The sequence below is a fragment of the Podarcis liolepis genome, assembly GCF_965112155.1.
Source record: "Podarcis liolepis genome assembly, chromosome: 10".
Lineage (NCBI taxonomy): Eukaryota > Metazoa > Chordata > Lepidosauria > Squamata > Lacertidae > Podarcis > Podarcis liolepis.
Window position 1 is genome coordinate 24,514,873 of NC_139562.1, and position 18,155 is coordinate 24,533,027.

General features: G+C 42.7%; 1 long non-coding RNA gene across 4 annotated transcripts in view; it reads right to left on the minus strand.

The window, feature by feature from the left end:
- LOC310687236 overlaps positions 1 to 18,155 on the minus strand; it is a 158,860-nt gene that overhangs the window by 53,413 nt on the left and 87,292 nt on the right. For all 4 annotated transcript variants that reach the window (XR_014516312.1, XR_014516313.1, XR_014516314.1 and 1 more), the window contains one exon: positions 11,369 to 11,466. This is a non-coding gene — a long non-coding RNA (uncharacterized lncRNA). The remainder of the gene's footprint in view (positions 1 to 11,368; positions 11,467 to 18,155) is intronic.

Sequence of the window (18,155 nt, forward strand, 5' to 3'; positions counted from 1 at the left end):
TGCCTTTTGTCTTTCTTTGTTTGCCATACTGTGGTGATGGTATTATACATGTTTGGTGTTTTTCTTTTTTCTGTTTAAAAACTTCCAATAAATATTTTATTAAAAAAAAAAAAAAAAGGACTGGAACCAATGGCTTCAAGTTACAAGAAATGAGATTCCAACTAAACAGCAGGAAGAACTTTCTGACAGCAAGAGCTGTCCGACAGTGGAACGGATTCCTTCAGGAGGTTGTGGGCTCTCCTTCCTTGGAGAGTTTCAAGCAGAGGGCTGGATGGCCATCTGTCACAGATGCTTTAGTTGAGATTCCTGCATTGCAATAGGTTGATCTAGATGATCCTTGGAGTCCCTTCCAACTCCACAATTCTATGATTCTAAACTAAGCTATAGAAAAGAGGATGGGTTTCAACTGAGCACCCTGAACACAGAGCTGAGTAAAATGGAATCCTAGTCTACTGTTTGATTCCTCTCCCATCTCCTTCCACTTGAGGATACAGCGCATGTCCACACCCACCAGTGGCAAATTTTCTTTACACTAACACATCAGGAGTTGGGCATACAACGCTTCCTTTCTGATTCAAGCATAGAAGTTATCATGTGCAGCCATCTAGTAATAAGCCCAAATACTGCCATGCATTCTACAAGCACTGACTTTGAAGACTGTATGGGAATCTTCAGATGTGCGTGCAGAATTCAACCAGAGAGGAAAATCCACTGACCCAATTTGAATTAAAATGAAATTTCTTCCCTCTTTCCTCTAGAAGAAGGGTCCCATGAGTATCACTCTACTCACAGGAAATCTGGGTCCAACCCAATAAATTGCAGGGTTGCAGCTTTTAGTCAATAGACCCTACAGCCTGTGCCATTGAATTTCCCTTTCTGACAGTGGCTAGAGCTGCCAATGAACATGCCAAGAGTGAAGGTTGGATCTAACGATTTTAATGTCTTCCCATTCCCCTGATACAGCCCCAGATCAGGGAGGAAACTGCACCAGCTCTGGGGCTGGCACAGTCCACTTTCCTCATTTCCAATGGGAGGGAAATACTTTTTAAAATACAGAATAGGGTGGAAGGGCTCAATATTGCTTTTCCCCACAGAGAGAGCCTATCAGGACATTGGGTAGGACTGCAACCTAAATTAATTTATTACAAAACTGTTTATTAACATGACAATGTCTCCCCTCCACAATTAATCTCTCTCTGTGTTTGTGTAGTGCTTCAAAGAACATGTGCTTTATTGAAAAACAACTCCAGCAATACTGCAATTTATTTGTGACTGTGTGCAGATTTAGGCTACAATCCTAAACACACTTACCAGGAAGTTAGTCCGACTGAACATAGTGAGACTTCCGAGCAAACACAATTAGGATTGTGCTACCAATTGACTAAAATTCATATGAGTAATAGACCACTGTTGCGATCCTATGCATACGTACTTGAGAGTATTAGTACTGATGTCCAACTAAACATGTTTAGGAGTGTCCTCTTAAGATTCCTGTTAATTGGATCACAGCCCTAACAGAATGCAAGCCGGTTTCTGTGGCAGGGAGTTAAATGCCTGTTTAAATCAGTGATATTTCACAGTGCTAAGCTCTGGCTCAATGGCACCTGTCATAAAAAGAAATCAATTCAAGTTTGTTTTGGCCCACGATGTGCGTTCCACCTCCAATAGCTTTACCTCTCCCTTTCCTTTTCCCTCTCTCCTCCTGAATCTTCCCTTTTCCAGCCAGAGCTTCCTTGTGCTCCTGTCCCTCCTTGTCATGCCATCGGAGCCACACATACAAAAAAGTGCAAGTTGTGAAACTATTTGTATTTCATGGGTATTCATTCACTCACTCGCTCACTGTGCCAACACGATGGCCTGAGCGTTTGGCAGGCAATATTGCTCGGGCAAATCTGTGAGCTGATGATGAATGGCTGTGAAGCCTTTGTGATTGCTCATGCTCCATTGTAGGCCGAACAATGAAGGAGGACACAAGTCTGGCTCGGGAGAGCAACGGATAAAACTGTTGGGCAGAATGGCCGGGCTCCTGCCGACATGACCACTTGTTGACACAGAAAGGACTCAACAACAAGTGAGCAGAAACAGAAACGATTCTGTTCAGCGAGGCTATTAGTTGCAACGTGTGGTACTGGAGCGGTCACTCCTGATGTGTTTCCTTGCTAATGAGCTCTGAATGCCCTATTAAACTGGGCTGCTATAGGCTCAGAGCCACTGGGGCAGCAGCATGCATGAATGACTTGCCCAGCTCTCATTGGCTGGCCGGGCGAAGGAAGCAACTGGCAACACTCAAATTTAAACAGAACTGACAGTACAGTTAAATGATCATTAGTTAGCGTGGCCAAACAGATAGAGACTCAAGGCAATTCCTATTGACAAGATAGCATTACTCAGCTCTGTGCGAGCTCAAGCTTGCATCTTCTCTTGGCTTGAGCCAATAGAGTTTCTTTTGTGTATTCAGAAATACTGCATTTGAACAGAGCCTGTGCTGTGTTAAATGTGCCTATTCCTGGAATCAAGCTTGCAGATTTAAATACACAAGCGTGTGTGCATACCCACACACTTAACTACTGCTTCCTGCAACCTTTTTGCAACATAAATAGTACAAGGTCAGAGAATAAATCTTGCATTGCATTACATTACATTTTATTAGTCCCACCATTTTTTCCAAGGAGCTCAAGGTGGAATGCATGGTTCTCGCCGTCTTCATTTCACCCCCTACAACAACCCTGTGAGGTAGGTTAGGCTGAGAGGCAGTGACTGGCCCAAAGTCACCCAGTGAGCTTCCTGGCCAAGTGGAGATCCGAACCCTGGTTGCTCACGTCCTAGTTTGACGCTCTATCCACTATGACTCCTTAGTCTGATTTTCTGGGGGAAATATATTATCAGCCATTTCAACATTACAAAAGAAGCAGGTTTGCCATGTGTACAACATGTAGTTGTTGTTTAGTCGTTTAGTCGTGTCCGACTCTTCGTGTCCGACTCTTCGTGACCCCATGGACCAGAGCACGCCAGGCACTCCTGTCTTCCACTGCCTCCCGCAGTTTGGTCAGAGTCATGTTTGTGGCTTCAAGAACACTGTCCAACCACCTCGTCCTCTGTCGTCCCCTTCTCCTTGTGCCCTCAATCTTTCCCAACATCAGGGTCTTTTCCAGGGAGTCTTCTCTTCTCATGTGATGGCCAAAGTATTGGAGTCTCAGCTTCACGATCTGTCCTTCCAGTGACCACTCAGGGCTGATTTCCTTAAGAATGGATGCGTTTGATCTTCTTGCAGTCCATGGGACTCTCAAGAGTCTCCTCCAGCACCATAATTCAAAAGCATCAATTCTTCGGCGATCAGCCTTCTTTATGGTCCAGCTCTCACTTCTGTACATGTAGATGCTTTAAAGGGTGAGAAGGATTCAAATTTTTGGACCATGTGACCCCACCCACGCACCCACTGCTAACGACTGGCCTTATCTCTAGGTACATGCATTTCAGAAAGCACAATAGTATGCAACAAGTGGATGTATAATGTAACTGCTGATTTTGTAACATGAAGTTACATATGAAACCCAGGGAAGTGAGCGTCATAGGTTTAAGCCTGTCATTCTTCCTCCATTTTGTAACTGTCCGGTCATGCTTTAAACCTGGCACCTGCACCTTCAGTGGATAGAATGTTGGCTGGCCCGGGTTCAAACCACTTCTGAGATCAGCACCCCATGCTTTGGTCAGCTTCTGAGGTCCCACTGGCCTCACACAGGTGTTTTGAGGAACTGCTATTTAAAATTCCCACAATGACACAGCAGCAAGGCGGCATGGGAAATTTAAAATAGTGCCTTGTATCTGTTTCTCCTTGCCACCAGGGGAAAACATCATCTGCTCACATTCTGTCTGGCAGACATATTACCACTTGGTGGTGGCCCCGATTTGTACCCTATACTTCAGCACAGCAGTTTATTAAAGCTTTTTAAAAAACTGCTTTTAATTATATTGTTTTAGTGAGTGTTTGCCATCCATGATGCCTTTGAAATAAAGGGTGGAATATAAATTGAATGAATGAAATAATGAAGAACATGCTGGTTTGTTTTATTTTACTTTCTTTTTTTGCCAAGGGTGAACTTTCTATGAACTACAAGCTTCATAAGGATGAACACGAAATGAGCTAGTTCCTTTTTGAACAACGTGAACTTGAATTAGAACAAATTCTTTTTAAAAATGAATGCAGTTCAAGCACTGTATAAGCAGGAGACCGTTTAACCAGCCGCTATCCCTCAGCTGAACCCACCTCATAGGCTCCTTGTAGAGTGAGGAAAAAACAAGAAACAAGATAATCCTGTGTATTATCCCTGAGTATTGCCCTGAGTTCCTTCAAAGAAAGGTTGGATCCAATAAGTAAAACCAACATAAGTAGAATACATTAGTCACAAGAAATAGGGGAAGTGCAACCTCTTGATTGTAAAATGAGATTACACAACTTCATAAGAAGAATTAATCTGAATTATGCAGCTGTCAGTGGTATATTCTTGGAGCCAGAAATGTGGCTGACTGAACAATGGAAAAGGCTGAAATCCTATACTCCTTTTTTACCAAGGAGTATGTCCTATTGAGCTCAACTGGACTTGTGTCAGAAAAGATTTGTATAAGATTGCACTAAAATTTGGTAAAATGAATGATAAACAAACAAAACAAAATCATATACAAAAGGGATGGTTAACTTTTTTGGGCCTGAGGGCCACATTTGCTGTTGGCCAACCCTCCAAGGGCTGTAAGGTCAAAACCTTCTGTTGGAGAGATCAGTTTGCACATGTGCACACAAAGACAGGCAGGCAGATACATTCACATAGACTGGAGTGGTGGTAGTCCAGAGATCACTGATGAGCAGCAACATTGATTTCGTCTCCCCAGGCCTTACAGATTTCACAGCCATTCTGTATCAGAGAGTAACACACTACTGATCCTGGTGATTTTTTAAAAATGAGCTAGTATAGGGGGAGAGAGAGAACTAAATGAACTAATCAGCCCCAAAGAATAGCTGTTGCCACCCATCTACAGAAAATCCATAGAGATATGTGAACAGCTGCTTTAAAACTTCATAAGGATGTAGAAGCAAACATCCCAAAATTGCTGATCTTGAAAATGGAATCTATTCATGCCAGCAATAACAAATATCTCTGATTTTTACCATGGACTCCACTTTCCACCCTTTGTGTAGTCAACAACAACAACCTATTATTTGTACCCCACCCATCTGATTGGGTTAATCACAACCAAGAACAGACCTTCAATAACAATCCAGTCAACTCAAGGGCAGAAGATACAAGTCAGTGGTAGATCATATGCTTTACATCAGAGATGAGGAACCTGTGACTCTCCGTGTGTTGCTGGATTCCATCTCCCATCAGCCCCAGCCAGCATGGCCATATTCATGAATGAAGGGAGCTGTAGTCCAACAATATCTGCAGTGTCTCCAGCTCCTCATTCCTGCTTTACATCCCATGATCAATTCTTGCCCTCCCTAGTTCAAGATAACCTTAGATAACCAAGTTGAGAGATATATTTGCCAGAGAACTTGGAGAACTGCCACCAGTGAGCACCAGTGGCAATCCCAGGGCAAAGTGTGCTGGGTAAACCAACAGTCCTAAGCCATTCAGGGAGTCAAGAGTAAATATTACAGTGCCTGAATAAAATCCACAGGACCCAGCTGTATTTCATACAAATTGAACCATCTTTGGGATACACACACACACACACACACACACACACACACACACACACACAGTGAGTTAGGAACTTCCCCTGCATGCAAAGACAGGGTCTAGCAGATTGTCGGTCCAACAGTCAAGAAGGAGGTTTCTGCACATACTGTATAGGGAAGATGAGGGGCAGATGGGGCTTGTCAGCCTAGGAAAGTAGCCTATCTAGAGAAGGAAAAATCTGGTCCTAAACCTCCACTGCTTTGCAGGATATCTTTGGGAGAAGAAAAGGCTAAGGAGTACACCCTAGACAAATCTGGAGTAGAGTCTCTAATACAGTTGAATGGTGCCTTGGACGCCTCCTTCCAGCAACTCCTGCAGCCAAGCTGGTGCCAAATGTATTGCTCTGCTTTCCTTTGGACCACATCAGTGAGGCCAAGAGTGGGGTCTTGTCATCTGGGCAGCATATCCTTCAGCCCTTCACCCTCCCCTGGCCCTAATAATACTGTGGGTTCCAATGAATGTATTAGAGAGTGAAGTGGTGCCTACAGTAGAGCCAGGATTTGCACTTTGTAGCATTTACCCTTCAGCAGGGTGGGGGACAGAAATCATGAGAACAGTGGCATTGGGGTGCAGAAGGGAAGGGGACCTGGGGAACACAGACACCAGGAACATTTGCTTCTAAGGGCCCCAGAATGAAATAGGAACTGTGGGATTTGAAATGAGGTTGTGCTTGAAATTCAAAAAACTGAAACTGAATTCTGAAGTTTTGCTCTCAAAGGTGTGCAACATTTTGTTTCAGCTCTAGCAAAAGTACCTAAATCTGTTTTGCATCTCCCACCACCATATAAGCCTATTTCACTGTAACACACATCTGAATATCTGATTTTCTGCTCCCCTCTCTTCCCCTGCTCCAATTTAGTGCATTCGGATAAATTAGATTGCAGTGTACCATAATAATGGCTTTTTCCCTCTGAAAGGTAATTCAGCTGAACCCTCATGTAGTTACTGCTGTCCAGATTTCCCCTTGGTGGGCTGAACTCACATTAAGACTATTGGAAACTGTAAATAGGCTTTGAGATTTAAATATGAAAGGATGCTTGTACTAGTTAAAAAGAGAGTGGATTCACAAGGAAAGATTCTAGAGCTCTTCTAATGTATCCTGATTGACTGGATACCCAGAGAGCACTCGGCCAGATAAAAGAAGCTGGAAAGTAAGGCAGCAGAATCCTTTTACCGGGAGGAACAGCACAGGTGAGTTTCAAAGGTTTGGAAAGCTGCATTTATTTGGGACCAAAACTTGTACACACACATTCTCTTAACTGAAGAAGTTGGCACTGTATTACATACCACTTCAGTGAGGTTAACATTTTAACTCACAGTTAGAGGGAGGGATAAAACTGAAGGGTCGCTAGTCCATTTAAGCCTGTGTACCTCCTGATATTGTTGGACTCCAGCTCCCATCAGCCCCAGCCAGCAAGGCCAGTGGTGAGGGATGATGGGATTTGTAGTCCAACAAATATCAGGAGGGTGGTAAATTCCTCACCCCTGCTCTAGACGCTTGGATAAAAGTACATGGGACTTTTAACATCGAGCGCACAATGAACCAAATGAGCAAAATAACTCCTACATGAAGCTTTAGATTTGCCTTTAAAGAAACTTATTCAGGGTACTTGTGTGAATGTGTGCAAATCTGAATTTGAACTTTAACAGAGTTATCTTAAATACAATGTAACTACACACTGCATTTATAACCCAACAAAGAAGACTGAAGTTGAAATACAGTACGTTTAGCTGAAATATGTTTAGCGGATTGTCTTTCCATCTACTACTTTTGTGTGGCTCCGTTACAACTTGTAAAACTGCCTGTTTACAATATTCTCCAGAGAATGGCTTGCTTTAAATTTTAGCTCTAGAATAGAGTCCTGATGTATATATTTTTTTTAATTTTTGAGTCACACATTTTCTGTTTCCTTGGAAAACACTTTAATCTTTTATGACATTTTTGATAGTGAAACCATTTAGTTTTTTTACTATGCGCTTCATAATTGTGCTGCTACTAAACACACACACACACACTTCCATCTGTTTTCTCTCCCCAAGATGTGACTTAAAAATTATCACAATAAAGTGATAATGGTGCATTGGGTGAACTTTCCTGGGCTCAGCTACAAGCCGTTACAGCAGCACTATGCAAATACAACTCCTAATAATATCAATACTAGAATGTTAACACTCAACTTAAAAGTACAAAAAGCCCTTTTATGAAAGAAGAATTTCAGAGCAGCAGCATTTCTATGAAGCTTCAATGAAAACTGAAGAACATTCAGATGCATAAAACTCAGATGTTTGTAGTCTTTGATAGTTCTCTGACATATGGCCAGAGAGAAGCAGATGGACGGGTCACAGCAGTGGGAAGCCAAAGGGAGCGTTTGCATTGTTATATGACCCAGTGGGCCAACACTAACAGATTCTCCCCAGTGACCCGGCCATTGTTATCCCAGGGATCTGATAAGAATCTGATACTTGCATTTATTTGCCCTCAGGTAATTTTCACATGTGATGCCTGATTAAAATGACCTTTATTTTGCAGCTTTGTTTATCCACAGGCTGGAACATCTGAATCATAGGGCAGCCCATGAACAAACTCTGTTTGCCTTGACAACGATGATGATGATGTTTTTAAAAAACCCTACTTGGATTATTCCTTTCTGTGTTGGTCCTAAAGTTAAAAAAGAATAACAAGCACTTGGCAAGAGTAGCTTGATCCAGTCTAGAACCTGACAGGGCCGGCCTAAGACATTCTGCTGCCTGAGAAGGACAAGATGCTGTTCCTCTACCCCTGTGGACAGGCACTGACTTGACTGGCAGTTTTGAGTCTGACTTCTGTACAGGGACAGTATCCTCCACTGCACTTACAGATGCAGGGCAGGCCAAGTAGCATACACAGCTCTGTCCCCAACATCTTGCCACTACTCCCATGCCCCTGCTTCAGCATTGGCTGCCTGTGGCATCCACCTCATTCTGCCAAGTGGTAAGGCTGTCCCTTGAACTGGGTCGTAGCTCAGTGGCAGGACATCTGCTTTGCATGCTGAAGGTTCCAAGTTCAATCCCTGGCATTTCCAGGTGGGACTGAGAATTGTTCCCTGTCTGAAACCCCAGAGAGCTGCTGCCAAACAGTGTGGACATTATTAAGCTAGATGGACCAGTGGTCTGACTCAGTATAAGGCAGCTGCCTATATTTCTATGAGAACTGGATATCTTAAGAATGGCAGAAACCATGTTGGTCCTTCTGGAAAGAAACAGGCACATTATCTGCCCTGTTTCTTTTGGCATCCTGACTGAAATGCTGTTAATTCTGGAATCCTGACTCTTAATTGCTTCTTACCCTGTTGTTACTCAGCGCTGTTAAGTAAATGTATTTGGTGCCCTCTGTGTTTAACATTCTGCCCAACAAAGGAATCACACTGATGGAATAACTGCTGCTTGCACAACGGAACTTCTAGTGTCCACACAATGTACCCTTACACTCCCCCAGAACTGCTCCAGACCTTGTGGGGTGGAATCCAGAGCAGATTTGGGAAGCACTAGGGGAATAGGGGAGGAATCGTCCCACTGCAGGAATGAAGGCCTTCTACAAGCACTATGCCCTTGTTGAATACAACCCAGAATTCCCAACTTACTATGCAGAGGGTAAATAACTTTGGGACTTGTGTGTCTTTCAAACCATTGAAAATTTAATCTAAAATCATTATTATTTTATTTTCTCTTCTCTTACTCCGAAGGAATAAAAAGCAACAGCTGAACCAAAATACCATCACAGCATTACTGTTTTGTTAAAGGGTATGACTGCACACTGAGCTGAAACTCAAGGAGCTCTCTGTTATTCAGCTACAAAGGTACTAGTACCAGACACAAAAAGGAGAAAAGTATAGTTTTCTTTTCCACAAATCACAGATATCCGAATAAGAGAATATGAAAAGAGAACATTTGAGAACCACCTCTGATGAAATAAAACTGACAGTGAAATGTGTCAATTTACAAAGAACTTCCTATCCACCTTACAGAGAATGATTAAGAAGAATCCAATGGAGCCTTGCTGGAATTCTGCTTACAGTCTACTTTTACTTTTTATTTATACTTTTTACAGTCTACTTTTACTTTTTATTTATACAGTGCTGTGCACCATTTGCCCTAGATATCAGAATGCCCTTGTAAAATAGTTTTCTTGAGCCTAGGTGGGGTTTAGAGGGTGAACCCTGAACAGGAAGCACATGGCAGGGTAATTGGTAGCAGAATCAGAGTAAGGTTTTACAGGCTCAAGAACAGATTCAGCGTGACACTGGCACTGCTCCAATAAGAAAGGTGGACAACTCAGTACTTCTATTCTGGTGCAGCCCTGATGGCTACCCATTGTCTTGGAGATGACTACCCATTAAAGCCTGGCACTTCTACACCATTATGGAGTCTCCATGTGCCTACTCTGATGTTTCAGGTAGGCATCAAAGGACCTCAGGCAACTAATGCCCTTCCTTAGACAACAAGTTGTTTATACCAAGTTGTTTAGTCAAAAAAGCGACCTGTCCAGTCTATCCTGACTGGCATTAGCCCTTCACGTTCTCAAGCACAGGTCCTTCCAAACCCTAGAACCTGAGACCCTATAAGCTGTGGGGCTGGGAACCTTTATCAGGCAGAGGGTCAAATTCCCTTGTGGGCAAGCCTCTGGAGGCCACATGAAGGGCCAGGCAGAAGTAAAATGCATGTGATTCTTACCTTTGTGCAGTCAGGTGCATTCAAGCCACACAACCATCAGCTGTATTTAGACTCTCACCCAACCATATATCTTCATCCTCCACCCAGGCAAGCAACATGCATTGCAACAGTTTACAAGAACATTTCAGCCAGGAAAAAGCACTCAAAGACAGCGCATAGCAGTGTTGGCGAAGGGTGTGGTCTCAGGAGAGGATGTGGCCGGGGAAGAGTCTCGAGTGCTAGATAAAGACATTTGGAGAGCAGCTTTTGACCCTGCAGACCTGAGGTTCCTCACCCTTGACAAGGTGCATTTGCCTCGCCCACAACCCTGGAGACAAGCATATTACTACCCCTTATAAGTGACAGAATGACTATCCAGGGTAAGCAGAAGAAAGAGCCTGGTGTGACTCGTGCATTTGCAAAGTTTTCATTCTTTACATTTTCACCACCAGAAAGTGGTCCAACTCTTGCCGCTGTTGTGTCTCTCAACTGCTAAAGCTAATAAGGCAAAACCTCAGTATCCCAATTAGTATTAGAAAAAGTGGATTTTACACCACTGGAACTATGGCAATTCAGCGAGAGTATCAAAAGCCGCAATCAAAATGGCTACTCATTTTGCTGTGGCATGCCCCATCTTGATGTCACACTGTACATTTCATTAAAAACTAAAAGAACAGCCCTGACTGGTGCTTGTTGGAATGTATCAATTTCTGGATTAAGGCTGGCCCATTGTTTTGTTCTAGTTATTCATATATAGATGAATGGGGCATGGACAAGGCTAATCCAGTATAAACAGCCTGTAACAGTGAAGGGATACTCTGTCCTAGAGAGCCATCTAAGTCTTTTAATTACTTCGGCAACTGATAGATCAGCCCTTGCCCCCTTGAATTCCTTTGTCATGAGAGAGTTAAAATTCATGAGCGTCTATCTTTCTGAATACTTACTCCACTGCCGCTATGTTCTACGCCAAGCAAGCCATCACGTCAAAGAGTCGGAGGTCTGTCAGACCATCTGTTACATAATAGTCACCGATTTCTGAAATCTGGGGATGGAGAGAGCAAAGATTATGAAAGGTTTTTTTGGGGGGGGGGAGAAAAAGAGAACAAATTGCCACCTCTCTTGCAAAGGAAAGGTGGAGGGTAGTAATAAATAATAAGCTCAAGTCAAAGCAGGGACTGGCTTTTATTAGACAGCAAAACAAACTTTCAAAAAAGAAAACAGCCAAAAACAAAATAGGATTGATGGCAAACAACCACATTGCAATGAGGTTTCAGCAATATTCAGGCGAACGCTAGTCCAAGGCAGTTCAAGACTTCAGGTATAATACATGCATAATAACGCAATAGCACCCCAATGGGTAACAACAACAACAACAACAACAACAACAACAACAACAACAACAACAACAACAACAACAACAACAACAATTTTGGCATGATTTAATGTTAGGACCATCTCTGAAGTCATTCTATAAATAGTAGAGAACTTGGCACTATTGCAATGTGTGGTCTGCACTAACTAGCAGTATCTCTGCAGGGTTTCAGTAAAGATTCTTTCCTAGCCATATCTGGATGCTAGGGATTGAAACTGCCACACTTTGAATAGAGATGATAGATAGATAGATAGATAGATAGATAGATAGATAGATAGATAGATAGATAGACAGACAGACAGACAGACAGATAGATAGATAGATAGATAGATAGATAGATAGATAGACAGACAGACAGACTCTTCCTCTAGCCATCTCTCCTGAATCTGCAGCTCTCCCCCAGTCTGGGGAACTGGTCACCAGGCATCCCCTTTGCACTGCCAGACTATCTGAACAACCATCTGCCACCCAAATTCCTGGTGGCCTGACAGACTAACTGCATGTCCTCCATCCAATCACCCATCTACCCACAGGTATTTGCCAGCCTTTTGACCTAAGTAACTGACACCAAGAAGTCCTGGAATCTAATGTGATCTGACTGATGAAAAAGTCAGGGAAATGAATGAAGAGCCCCAAGGCTACACAGTCCCAGTGCACCCCGACACTAGTTGATCCTTGACTGTTGCAATCCGCCTCCTGATGGGGATTTGGAAGAAGAACGTCAGAGATCCAGCCTATGGATCATCAGCTTAATGAACAATTCCAGTTAAGAAATCTAAGTAAAAAGTGTGCATGCTACGTGAATAACTACATTCTCAAAGCTGAAAAAGACCATTCTAGGAGTTTGTGTTGCAAAAGTGGAGCCCCAGGCAACAGACAAGTCTCCGTCTCAAACGTAGCTTGGTGTAAAATACATACTTTCCATGCAGGTGGTCACAAGCATCATTCCCCAGCATCTTCAGGTAGGGCTGTGGGAAAGACTTCTGTTTGCAACCCCAGAGAGCCTTTGCCAGTCATTGTAGTGACAATACAGAGCTAAATGAACCAATGGTCTATCTCATTGCTACTGGTATTATGCAGAGAATCTGACTGGGATGTTACATGCATGTTTGGGGCCCAGACTCCATTTATATTGTTGTATTGATGGTTGCTATTATTTTTGTTGTTTATGGTGGTGGTGCATTAATTGTATCTTAAACGTGTTATTGTCAACGGCTTCCTTGTTTGGTGGAAACCACTTAGGGGTCTTATATCACAAAAGGCACTTTTAAAAAATATTAAATCAATCAATCAATGTGAACAAGCATGCACAAGATGGGGGTGGCATTTAGTGAGAGGAGTAGCCCAACACCTGTCACTCAGAGTCTCCCTGCCAATTATCGTTATGCAGGATAAGCTAGTCACCATAACCAAGGCTCTTAAAATGTACTTGAGGCAAAGCCAAATTTGCACTTGAAAATAATACTTGAACAGTGTCTTTAAACCTCCCTGCAAAATGTGCTCTTCCTTACCAAAAACCTCTTTGCTTTCCTACCCCAACATGGAAACTTTCAATGCCATTACTGGTTGGGCCTATCCAGGGATCATAAATGCCCTCGGTTGTGAGTTCAAGGGTTTTTTATGACATTAAACTTGGACTCTGCTTAGTCAGGTCTCTTTGTCTTTCAGAAACACAATGCTAGATAATGTCCACACAAATCGCCCTCTTTTTTTAAGCATTTGCAAAGAAAGAAAAAAAGCCCCAAACAAGCAAGTCTTCTTTATCATACTCATTGGACAACACTTTTGCTCATAGTGGAGGTAGCTGCACGATAAGTTCTTTAAAGACATCTTTCTTCTGTTTCTGCCTCTTTTGTCTTTTCAAGCCCTGTTTAGTTTGATCAAAGAACAATCACACAGGCAGCAGGGAGGAAAGAGGGAATAGGAATGTTTACTGAAGGCACACGCACAGTCAACACAAATTGCTCAGAGCTTTTTTGTGGTTTAAGGTGGTTGGATTTTTTTGTTTGTTGTTGTTTTCATAAAGCAGTGCGCATCAGAAAAGAGCAAATATGGCATTACAGAAATCATGAAAGGCTGCCCTCTTCCTTCCCATTATCTGTGCTATGAAAGAACATTCATTAAAGTGCACTGCAGCCTTTTTTAGGTTTATTAATTGATCGCACACAATCATGCTGACAGATGGAGAAGATGAACTTTATACACTGAATAAAAGTAAACAGTGAACACACCGGCATCAATGAAGTGAATTGTCATCATGGAATATGAGTTGCTATAATGAGGTTTATTAGGGTGTTTTTGCTTTGCAACACTGAAATGAAGCTATTTCATGTGAGCTTGAAAGTCACCCCAAAGAGGAAATTAATCCCCCCTAAAAAGTTTGTGCGCATTTGCATAAAATTTGCACATGCTAATATGCATGCATCAATGCAAATTTACAAATAATGTATTGTTTCCAACTAAGTAATGATCAGATTAGTAGATGCACAGACAACAGACCTATGTAAATAAATGCCCACTACTTTTAGCGGGTCTGCCCTCAACAGGACTAACATTAGATATAACCTGATTACAGTGGTACCTCGGGTTACAGACGCTTCAGGTTACAGACTCCGCTAACCCAGAAATAGTACCTCGGGTTAAGAACTTTGCTTCAGGCTGAGAACAGAAATCTTGCAGCAGTGGTGCCGCAGCAGCGGGAGGCCCCATTAGCTAAAGTGGTGCTTCAGGTTAAGAACTGTTTCAGGTTAAGAACTGACCTCCGGAATGAATTAAGTTCTTAATCCAAGGTACCACTGTACTAGAATTTAACAGAAATACAGTACATCTCACCATACCAGAAAAGACTGACCAGGTTGCCTATGTGTCTACAGAGGGCTTCTCCACACTTCTGCTTGCCCCACTCCTTTCCCCTTGGAAAAACAACTCTATACTGCTGAATCGGAACAAACATCAATCGATTTTTTTTTCCTGCAGATTGATGTTTGTTTTGATTCAGCAGTAAACAGCAGGTTTTCCCAGGAAAAGCAGCAGGACAAATGAAAAAACAAACAAACACTCAGACCCATGCCTAGAAAGTCTAGGAGAATTTGCTTGTGAAGACTAACCCCCCCCCCCATCATTATATATCTAAAAAGCACTATCACTGTGTGCGACACTTTACATAGTACAAGAAGGCAGGCCCCTGCCCCAAGAAGCTTACAGTATAATACCTGACACAGATGAGATTTCAGAGGCAGGGTGTAAGCATGGAAATAATGTATTATTCATCTTAGATCTAGCCCAAACAGACATGCGATTCTCACAACCAGCTCTGGCACTGCAGCTGCCGCTCACGCCGACTTCAAACCCCTGTTCCATCAGTGGCAATGTTTATGCCATGGCCCATGGTGCATGCAGATCCCTATGTGTACTGAGTAATAGCACAGCTATTCAAAAAGTAGAGGGAAGGGTCACTGGTGCCCTAAAGCTCAGTTTGCTGCCAGCCATCACATGACCATCCTCATTCAAAGCTGTGACAGAACATTCAGTGCCTACAACACCATAAAACATGGGCCCTTATTCTCGAGTTACAGAGAATAAAAGAACCCGAGTTACAGAGAATAAAATGGACAACATGGCCTTGTGTTGGCCTGTATGATAACCTGAGTGTGAGTCAGAGAAGCAGATCAATGTCATTGCACATACCAGTGCCAACGCTGTTCCAACTACAAGTGTGACCTTTTCTCCCATTTACGTCAAATAATGAACTGAGTTCTGCTTATCCGGTAAGCTGTATTATTTGGGATTCTTTCCCCATTTTTTTCACAAGCTTGGTTGCAACTCCACTGACATATATAAAGTACTATTTGTGTTGCCCCAGAAAACCTTCAGTTAGGGAACAGAGGAATGAAAGAAAGCATAAAACCACCCTTGATTTCACTTAGGGTTCAATCTCTTTTCATACTTTAAGAAGATGTAACATTTCAAAGGGTAATGAAGAGGAAGTGACTGTGGAGTCAGGAAATCTGAATGGCCAGCAACTGTAAAAGATAAAGTGTTATTTGTGCTACTGTATTTGATCCACTGCTTTGCATTCTCAGCATGAAATATTAGGCAAGAGACTTGGATATAGTGGAAGGCAAGGTTGTCCTGGTGTTGGATAGGAAGAGAAAATCAAGAGTGGCAAGATAACAGCACTGGGTTCATCCTCCAAAAAAGACATATTTAGGTAGAAAGTGTAATATCTCTTCCTAAGGGGAACTGTGGTTTGTGCATGATTAACTACTCACTTATGTACTGTATTTATTAGTAGTCTTCCAATCTGGTGCCCAGGCAATATAGACTAAAAAACCCAATAACAAAAACATACAAATCAGTTAAATATGCATTAAAAAACAAGAAAGCAACAATAGAACACTGCTAAAAATATATGAAGCTGCCTTACACGACATCAGTCCATCAGCTTTAATTTTAAAATCTTAATTTTAGCTCTTAAATGCACATTTCTATCAAGTTCATAACACGGTCATTCTAATCCCTTGTCTTATCTCCCTCTCCTTAAAAATGATCAGTTCTTATTTACTGTCATCTCAGCAACCTGAATAACGCCACATACAAATTTCCGGAGTATTTGTATATTTCGCTGTTTGCAGTAACATTCTATTTGCAACCAATTAAGCAGACACAATGGAAGCTCCCTGGGCTGGCAGCTTGTCCACGGAAAACTGCTGAAATTACTTCCTTAAAAAGGTAATTCATTGTCTGTTAATAAAATAATTGGAATGCAGCCCACAAGTTGCTTGCATTGTGTCTCAGAGGAAATGTGTAACAGTGTAATCCTATGTGTAATTTACTCAGTAGTATGCCTCGCTGAGGGACGCGGGTGGCACTGTGGATTAAACCACAGAGCCTAGGACTTGCCAGTCAGAAGGTCGGCAGTTCGAATCTCCGCGACGGGGTGAGCTCCTGTTGCTCGGTCCCTGCTCCTGCCCACCTAGCATTTCGAAAGCACGTCAAAGTGCAAGTACATAAATAGGTACCGCTCCAGCGAGAAGGTAAACGGTGTTTCCGTGCGCTGCTCTGGTTCGCCAGAAGCGGCTTAGTCATGCTGGCCACATGTCCCGGAAGCTGTATGCTGGCTCCCTCGACCAATAAATCGAGATGAGCGTTGCAACCCCAGAGTCGGTCACGACTGGACCTAATGGTCAGGGGTCCCTTTACCTTTACCTTTATGCCTCGCTGATGTAAGTTCACTCACAGTGCAATCTTATGCTGTGTACTCATGAGTACACCCAACTGATGTATGCCTAGGATTGTAGACTTAAATCATTTTGTTCTTCTAATACTTTAACTGCCTCTTTTGTGCTGTAGAGTTCTCTTTTGCATACATTTCAAATTAAATTAATTTTCTCCTCAAACTCTTCCATCTACCCACTCATTATTGAACCTAGAACCTTCAGAAGCAGGCGCTCAACCACTGAGCCACAATCCCTTCCCACTGGGCTTTGTGTGTGAGGTGACTTTCTAGCACAATACTCGATTCCACCATTCATGAAGTGGAGATTGGAGTGTTTCAGCGCAGGGATGGACTATGCTTCCTCTCTCTAAGAACTTGTACTAGTTTAATGAAGATTCTGTCAAGGCACTTCTCTTTTTTTATAAAAAAAGGTCCCAAGCTGTGTTAATTTTATAGCTAAAGGAACACAACTGGTGTCCTGAAGTGATAGACTATGTGACATAAGAATCTAGGAGAACAATCACCTCTGCAGGAAATAACACAGTGCAGAAGTGAGCAACCTGGACCAGAGGTTTTTCATATGCTAAGTTAAAAAAAATTGCAGGGCTTTTTTCATGGAGGACCATTCACAATTAACAACCCCACTTGCAACCTGAAGTGGTACAGTCCACTCCACATCTCATTCTGCTGCAAGTGTAGAAGACCAGGTCTCAGTCCACTCAAACTCAGAAATAAGGGGGGGAAAGGCATTGCATTCTTTAAAAAAATATTTCTGACATGTGTCAGCTCATGGCGCACAGCTTTGAAATTAAAAGCTCTGACAATGTCTCGTTGGATGTAGCCTAATGCAACCAGGAACCGAAAAAGGCTCCCTCACCCCAAATGAGCCATCACTGTCTGCGCCGAATGCAACTGTTCAGCCAAAACCACTTTTGTGACCTGATACAAATGGAACTGTCTTGAACAGCAGAATCTGCTTTTGTGCTTTTTGCTTCCAAGAAGAGTGAAGGGAGGTCAGGAGGAGAGAGACGGGAGGGAGGGAGCTGACCATTCAGCACAAGCAACTGCATTCCCCGCTGTCTGCTCCAGAGACCATTGCTGGCAGCCAGCCCTGGACCCAGCAGACGGCTGCCCTTTCTAG